The sequence below is a fragment of the Oreochromis niloticus genome, linkage group LG15 (assembly GCF_001858045.2).
Source record: "Oreochromis niloticus isolate F11D_XX linkage group LG15, O_niloticus_UMD_NMBU, whole genome shotgun sequence".
NCBI lineage: Eukaryota > Metazoa > Chordata > Actinopteri > Cichliformes > Cichlidae > Oreochromis > Oreochromis niloticus.
The window spans coordinates 4,471,205-4,479,829 of record NC_031980.2 but is presented as its reverse complement, the minus strand read 5'-3'; the positions used below and the strand labels follow the sequence as shown (position 1 = coordinate 4,479,829).

At 39.0% G+C, this 8,625-nt stretch overlaps 1 protein-coding gene and 1 long non-coding RNA gene across 2 annotated transcripts in view; one reads left to right on the top strand and one right to left on the bottom strand.

The window, feature by feature from the left end:
• Window positions 1–3,484: 3,484 nt before the first annotated feature.
• LOC112842451 (uncharacterized) lies at window positions 3,485–4,190 on the bottom strand. Its single transcript, XR_003214224.1, has 3 exons — window positions 3,938–4,190; window positions 3,685–3,776; window positions 3,485–3,587 (listed from the first exon to the last, which is right to left on the bottom strand). It is a non-coding gene; the product is annotated as an uncharacterized LOC112842451 (long non-coding RNA).
• Window positions 4,191–7,265: 3,075 nt separating this feature from the next.
• pak5 (p21 protein (Cdc42/Rac)-activated kinase 5) overlaps window positions 7,266–8,625 on the top strand; it is a 69,608-nt gene continuing 68,248 nt past the window's right edge. The window contains exon 1 of the mRNA XM_005449752.4: window positions 7,266–7,439. The gene's annotated coding sequence lies outside the window, so the exon portion shown is untranslated. The remainder of the gene's footprint in view (window positions 7,440–8,625) is intronic.

Genomic DNA, 8,625 nt, shown 5'->3' with positions numbered 1-8,625 from the left:
GTTTTTTGCAGTCATAAGACTGTGTAACACACTCATGCCATACCTCTGTAGGCAACACAGAACACAATTACCGGGCATAGAGAAATGAGTCAAAACTTAGTGCTGTTTTTTATACGTGTAGTTGATTCGGGCATTTACGACTAAAGTCATTGCTCCTTTGGTTCGGCGCTCGCTCAGTTTGCTGGTTTCAGTTCGGCTTTAACTGAGGGATACCTTCTTCCAATTTCACATTTTTTCAGAGTGTATTTACAGTGGACAAACCAAGTGTTTGACATCTTTCAGCATTTATAAATATGAAGAGATTTCAGGTTCACACCCAGCTAAATAAATCTCCACTTAATCAGCAGCAGCATGACAAATAACACTTGAACATGTGGCTTGACACAATCGCCGTGGCTGTCCCCGCAGCCTTATTAGGTTACCAATCATCTGAGCTGAAAAATGTCAGAAATTGCAGAAACTCTTAGAATGCAGACACTTAAACCTCTGAGATTCTGTGGTTGGGTGTGCGATTTCAAAATCTGTCTAGTGATACGGAGTGAAAATGTTTAAATTTCTTTAACTTTGGCTGTCAAAAGGTTACGTTTTTGTTTTAGGTAAGTAGCCGAGGTACTTGTGAAATATTAGCAAGTAAAAGTTATTGCTGAAACACGGGCAGTCAGTAAAATTAAGTATTATCACAAAGTGTTTCCTTTATGCAGGCAAAGGTTGACCCTCATGCAAATGAGTGCACTCACCACTGCAACGAACTAAGTTCAGCTATAGTCCATGACTTTCACACAGTGCATTATTTGTCTACTGCATTTCTCAGGGCTCACAGTAGTACTTAAGTGTTTCCTGTGTGCAGGTTATTGCATATTCAACCTGTGTGTGGACTCCAAGGTTAAAAGTTATAATCATCAATCCGAAGGGCCAGCTCTGTTCTAGGATGCCCTCTGGACCCAGTGGAGGTGGTGAGTGACAGGAGAATGGTGGCTAAGCTGTCATCCCTGTTGGACAACATCTCCCACCCCATGCATGAGACTGTGAAGGCACTGAGCAGCTCCTTCAGTGGGAGACTGCGGCACCCACGGTGTGGGACGGAGAGATTTCGCAGGTCTTTCCTCCCCACTGCTGTCAGACTCTACAATAAAGACTTTTGCAGCTGATCAAACACACAAACCCACACATGTGCAATAAGACTGCTATACGTGCAATTCTTCTTCTGACGAAGTTGTGTTTTTGTATTTTCCTACTCAGTTGTATATAGTATTTGTATTTCTATTTTATTCTATTGTATATATTATTCTATTCTATTTTATTCTATTGTATATAGTATTTTATTTTATTTTATTGTATTTTATTGCATTCCAGTGTTTTCTAATTTCTGCTACATAACTTTGCACTTTTGCTGTAACAAAACAAATTTCCCACCTGTGGGACTAATAAAGGCCATCTTATCTTATCTTATCTTATCTTATCATAGTTCTTATACTTACTCATTAAACACCAACACCAGGGGTGTCAAACATAAACTGACCCACCTAAGATCCAATCTGGCCAACTGGAAGGCTTACTATGTATGAAAATGCTCAACAATTGCTCTAATTTTTCCATGCAGTGCTCTTTCTGCTGTGAGGGATACAAAGTGAGACAGGCATGGGATTTGAAAGTATGTTAAATCGTGCTTATGCAGATCCAATCAGTCTAATCAATATTTGAATGTACATGAATGCAAACTCAATTTGGAAAATTAGACTTAAAGACATCGCTGTTAATCATCTGTTTTGCAAACGAATGGTTCATTAAAAGGGAACATGTGCATATTTGTAATAAAGTAAATTAAAGGAATACATATGAAGGCATCATTTTTACATCCACCAAGGAGGTTATGTTTTTGGTAGTGTTTGCATGTCAATTTGCCCAACATCCACCAAAAGCCTTATAACTTAGAAACTACGCTAATTACGCTAATACACTAATGATATGTATCAATAAAGCTAGGTAGAGCTGTTTAACACTATGTCTCTTGCTTGACAATTTATAGGCATATAGGGAATCATATATGGGGATTCTAAATATAATGTTACTTAATTATATTCTAATTTTTTTTTAACAATGAAACAAATAATACACATGTACTATATCAATATAAATAAAAAAGTAAAAAAAATAGTTTTTGTGCTCCAAACTACATCAAGAATATTAATAACAAATAACAAAAGCCTGCACTTTGTGCTGGTTTTAACCGGACTCCAAACTTCAAAGAGTTTAACACTCTTGAACTACACACTTTAATGCTTTATCTCATGCTTATGCTATATGCTGTTAAAGTGACATGTTAATCTCTGAAACGTTTATTATGTTTGACAAGTTGTAACACATCATAAATTGCATAGAAACAACACTAACTGGCTAATTCTGCATCATTTTGTGTTCTGCCTTCATGCACAATACACAGGCACACGTGTTAACTTGCATTTACAGTCATTAATTCTTCATGAGTGTTTGAGAGCAGCCTTTGGGCTAACCTCAGGAGCCCAGCGGCTCTTCAGTGTCACGTTGGACAGTTTGGGGAAGTTGCAGCCTCTGGCAGTGTATGTGTGTGTGTGCACTAGAATTTGTTAAATTGAGCATCTGGGCTGATTAAATCATAATGTCTCGTCATCTCATTTAAGCTGTTACAAGGCAAATTGTGTAGCTCTTTTTTTTAAATGGATTTTTAATAGTTTCCACAATTAGATAACAAATAGATGAATGTTTGCCATTTGCCCAACAGGATTGTTGCTCAGCTCATTACAACAAACAGTGAACAAGGCAAAACATATACTGAATAGTAATTTTATAGTTATCAACATCTTGATTAAATTATATATTTATCACAATTAAATCAAATGTAGACATTTAAAGCAGAACATGATTTTTGTTAGTAAAATTTAAAGTTCTAGTTTTTACAGGCTGATTTTTTTTCCGTTGATTCACTTTTCCTCTGTCAAGCATGACTACCAAACAATGGAGAAAAAAAAGCTCTGTAGAACTCACACTGTCTTTCTTATGAGTTGGTGGAGACCAAAACAGAAACAAAAGTGAACACAAAAGTAAATTTTCATTCATCAGATGGCCAGACCTTGTTTGTCTGCTGTAACAAGATTTTTTATATTTTTAAGATTTTGGCCTTGTTTTGTTGCTCCTAGGTGGGAAAACTGGTTTAAAAATTACACCTTACAGTTTCAGATGCCTTCTGAAGGTCAAATGTTAACTAATGCTAAGCTAAAGCAGTGTTCTAAATGTACTAACTGGCTAAAGCGAAGCGCCGTTGTGCTTGAATAACCCACAAAAACCTTTGAGGGGTGAACAGTTGCTGTTAAAAGTAAAACTCAAACTCGAAGCATCTGGGCAAAAGGAGATGTTTCATATACTTACTACCACCTTATAGCTATATAAAAAGGGTATTCCTGTGAGGATCAGAAGACTTCTTTTTTTTTGCTTGGGCTGCATAGTGAGAGGATAGGATACTTGCAAAGAAACAATCGATAACACTTAGTTTATGTCTCCTCTCCTGGTTGCCTCTCCAGGGCATGAACTGACGTTTGCTTCCTCAATCAAGTCTGAAAACAAAAGCTGCAGCTCACATATAATGCAACTGTAACATATATAGCTATATTTAAATAAGAAAGCAAACTACAGCTCTTCATTTGAGTTTACCATGTGGTCATGACATATGCTGCTCAACGGGAGAGGGAGTAATGATGTCACTTGCAGGAGATCTCTTGTTGTAGTTTCAGCCAATGGGGTAGCTGAGGAAAAAAGGAGGAAACCGTGAGGCGTGCTGCTGTTAGGCAGAAGAGAGCATACTGGCAGGAGCAGGGTTTTCCAAAGCAACAACAGTGGCATTAGTCTCTGATAAGCTCTGGGCTTTGTTCCAAGTGTGGGTCCAACGCTTGTCAGATGCCCTCACCTTTATACTTTTGTCTCTTTACCCCTTCTTTTCAACTACATGTGCAAGAAAAAAAATGGATGTGTGGAATGAGACAGCTCTTCGTGGTAATCCTACAACGGGTAATGGTTTGGAGTGTTTAGTCAGAGGAGTAGTTTTCCACGAGATAGCAATAACCTGTGGCTCTCACCAAGAGCTAAAGATGGTGTTGTGCCTTCAAACACTGAGTGAAGAAGAGAGAGTAAATCAAAGAGTGTGTAAGAGTGGAGTAAGAGTGAGGGAGATGGTTTCAATACACGGTTATTGCTTCAGTTGCCATGGGGACAGTAGCATGTTTGTGTGTGTGTGTGTAAACCTGAGTATGTTTATGTATGTGCGTTGAAATTCCAATCATCATATCTGGGCCACTGTGAAATGAGTTTAGTATCAGAAAAGATCACATTATTCAAACAGAGATGCCTTGGCTGATGTTCCAAGCATAACAAAAAACCACATTAAAACTGCAGCTGCACTGTCGTGACCTGCGTACTCCCACAATCCACCACTAGATGGAGGTGTCAAATATTCACTGGGGAGGTTGCAGTCATGTGGTGGGCAAACCCCTGATCTCAAAAACGCCATTGGATCGTCTCATTCTTTCTGGTCAGCTGATGCCTTTGTGGAAATCACAGTAAACGTAGTAGTTCTGGAGTTTTCTTCCAGAACTACTATAGTCCACTTGTGGACGACTTAGTCCACTCATGTCAAAATATCAGTACAATTTATTAAACTCCCCAGCAGTGTAATCCAGTTCATCAGCCTCACCATCCAAGTATGGCATAGTTCTCAAATCTTGCTGTCACCCTCAAATTTTAACCACACTTCAAATTTGTAGTATGTCTGTGTGTGTGTGTGTGTCTGTGTGTGTGTGTGTGTCTGTATGTCTGTGTGTGTGTGTGAGCTGGTGAATCAGCTGTTCCATCTTGGATGCAGCTCTGTCCACAATTCAATTTTATTATGATTGAAAGCTCAATTACCATCCAAAAACACCACCGCCCCTCCTTTGACAGATGTGGCTGTCTGTAAACCCCATAATAAGTGTCGCATATCCTGGAATAGTTTCTGAAAGGGTGTTTCCCCGGCTGAGAACCTGAGCTCACATGTCGCCAAAGAGATTTATGGGTGGTGGCGATCTCTGTGGGAGACAGAGCAGACAAGCGCAGTATGATCTGATCACAAAAGGCCAAATCAGTGGGACAGGAAAGCAGTTAATACTGAGGAACTGTTTTTGAAGGGTTTGCTTACTTTTCTAAGCATGGTTTTGACATGTGTGTAGTGAGGACAGGAATGCACCTTTAATGCCATATATTTGAAAGATGGACAGTTTTAAAGTCTTCATCTGTACAGTAGAAGGAGAATGTGCTGGCAACATGTGCTGGCAACTGTTTCATTGATCCAAGTGTTTAACAGCAATACAAAGAGGCAGATCTTGCATTATGGATGCTTTCTCCCTCCACTTTCCTTCTAGTACTCAGTTTAAAAGAACAGATCAGACATAAGAATTGTGCTGTGAGTGGCAGAAAGTGGCTGTTGCCCTTCCATATTCGCTTACCATAGTCTAGGGAAGAGCCCTGTGCTACAAACAACATGTCAGAAAAAGAGATGGGAGATCAATGAGGGCTGTGACACAGTGGGAGCTGGCAGAGGCTGTCACACTGTGTGTGTCCTTAAAGCTTTTAGGCAGACTGTGTCTAGCCTCACTGGAGGAACATCTGTACTGATACATTTGCTTCTATCATCATGCCTAAATCAGCTGCCTAAAATTACAACTTAAAAGAGAATTTTCTTAAACTGTATGGAGCTTCTGCGTTGCTTCATTTTTCAGTACATTTTGTTTTTACAGTGCTTGCTATTAGTAAAGGACCTCTGACATAGCTTCACTGTTTTCCTCTTCCTGTATTTGTTTGTTTTCAAAGGATTAATTGTGTTGATATTGTCATTCATTTTTTTTATTTGTTGTAATCCACAACCCTGTGGACTAAAAGCTGATATTATGTAGGCCAAGAGGACATTTGCAATCAAATGAAATGTTGAAATGTAATTTAATCAAGTTAGCTTCCATGCACTACCTGGAGTGGCAGAAACTTATCAGTTATCAGTATTAACTATTTCAGCTATTTGTTTATTACCAGCATTTTATCAATCACTGCAAATTTTAATTGTTTACCATCACTTTTATATATTTCAACCATTACACTCTGCTATATTTATTTTTTAGCTTTTGTATAATATTTAAAATTATATTTTTAACCACTACTTTCAACTGACTTTCAACATTATTTGGCTAATGTTATTTAGGCAGTACTTTAGCTTATCTTCTTATCAGGTATATAGTCCAGAGGTGAGGGAACAATTCAAATATTGATAGTATTGATACCAACACTGGTACTGGTATTGAATCGATACTAGCATGATAGCATCAACACTTTTTTTCTATCATCTAAGTTCAGTATGTAGCCCAATGAACTGTGTTAAAGAAATAATAATAATAATTATTGGCAATTTAAAAAATACATTTCAAAAATGCACTAAAATGTTTGAACCTTCTTGTGTTGACTACCAGGTCTATTTTTTATAGCCTACAGCACATTTTAACAACAGAAGTTGACCCAAAATGCTTTGGAGACAGACACATTTACATTCCAGGTCTCCAACAAACCCAGTTTCACATGAAACATGAAAATCTAAAAGGTGTGTTTTGTGTAAAAGGATCAATATCGGTACTTATACTGGCCCTTTATTTACTTGGTATTGCATCAATAGCAATTTCTGCAGTATCACAACACTAATATACTCTACTGTATAACAATTTATCCATCAGTTTTCTCATTACTTTAGGTCAGCTTCCAACGATTTAGCAGTTACTTCAAGCTAGCTTCCAGAACCATTAAGCCAACTTTAAGCTGTTTAGGTCGTTTAACTTTAATTTAAAGTTATTACTGAAAAAACTATTAAACTTTAGAATATGTCAACAATTTGTAAACAATTTAAAACCAAATTTATGATTTACTATACCATTTTCAGCTAATTATTGTAACAGTTTATTTGTATTTGTAAGCTATTTCAGCTTCTTATGTATTACATTAAGCTAGTCCAAACAGCTATACTGCTCTGGTACTCTTCATAGCAACAACAGACGACAGGGAGAAAAAAAGAAAGAGGTTTTTCACACCGACTTTTATTGAATATGCTCGATGTGTAGCTCTCCCAGCACACCTATGTGACTGAAAGTTGTCCCCGCTCTGTTGCACAGGTGCTCCACATATATCCAGAGCGCTCTCCGCCCTCCGCCACCACAAACTGCGCTCATTCGCTCTCCCCAACAGCCCGGATGTAGCGCACAGGACCGCACAGTCCTCCACTTTAGTGATAATAACATGGCGCTGGCAGACACATAACGGTGCCCACCACATTGATAATACCCACACTAACAGGCTAAAATAAGCTACGGGACATGTGAGCTCTTCCACCCCGGGAAAAGCAGGTAAGTGCGGGGCGTTTTATTCGATAGAGCCATTTTGACGACGTGATTTGGTAAGGGGGAAAAATGTGGCTGTTGATGCTTCTTGCAGGGGGGCAAAAAGCCTCTCTATAAATGCATCTCCGAGGGTTTTGTGTGTCTAGCCCCCTGTCCGTGGGTCTGATGCTTCACTAACAAAGCAGTGTCATTCGGGGCTTGTTCACGTAGCTGCTTACAATGCATCGTGCAGAAATAAATCTGTCATTTTGTAGTGCATGTGTTGTCATGGCTGTCAGGCTCTCTCGAGCGTCGACCGCTGTCCTTGGTATTGAACTGGGTGGGCATCGCATCTCTGTATGTTGCAAATAGATTTTGAGGGCCTGTGTAATGCCCGGTTTTCTTAAATTATGTCATTGTTGCTTACCAGAACCACTGCTATCACAGGCTGGAGGTCGAAGAGAGAGAAGGGGGGAATCGTTGTAATGGATCTGGAGGCTCACAGTGTGCGTGTATGGTGCTCATTGGAGAGTTTAGCCTAGTAGGCTCTCGTGCTGCTATATTTCTTTATTAATATTATTATCGGTATTATTATTACCACGACAGCGTCGCTTTTATTGTAGCACTACGCCACATCTATTCCGGAGTGTGACAGTGATGATGACAGTGCAAGACAGTTTTATTGCACTGCCCGTGTTTTCCTTCTTGCAGCTAGAGTTTGAGTGTGCTCCGGCCGATCTAGGCCAGGTAAGGGCAGGAACAGATGGCTTGTTTTCAAGTTCAGTGTGGCTCTCGGATTAGATGGTGTAGACGAAAATTAAAAGTGGTGGCTAGGCCCTCTGAGCAAGGGTTCCCCTCCTAAGCTCATAATCACCCTAATAGCGACACTCTATTAATAGAGGCAATAATAACATGTTGTCTAATGCAGCCAGGAGGACTGTATTTTATCCCAAAACACGGGATATAAGCTGAAGAATGCAGTCTGCAGAATATTTTACTCTGGCAGGGGATATACAAGGACCAATAGACCAACCGACATAGCTAACAATAAATAGCATGATAGGATAGAACAGGATAAGACCAACCAATCATTTGTAGAATGATTATTCTTATAAAAGCAAGCCGGACACAAACAATTAGTCAATTAATGGAATAATTCAACCAAAAATGTAATCCACAGCTATTTTATTAATCATTTGAGGTCTTTATGCCA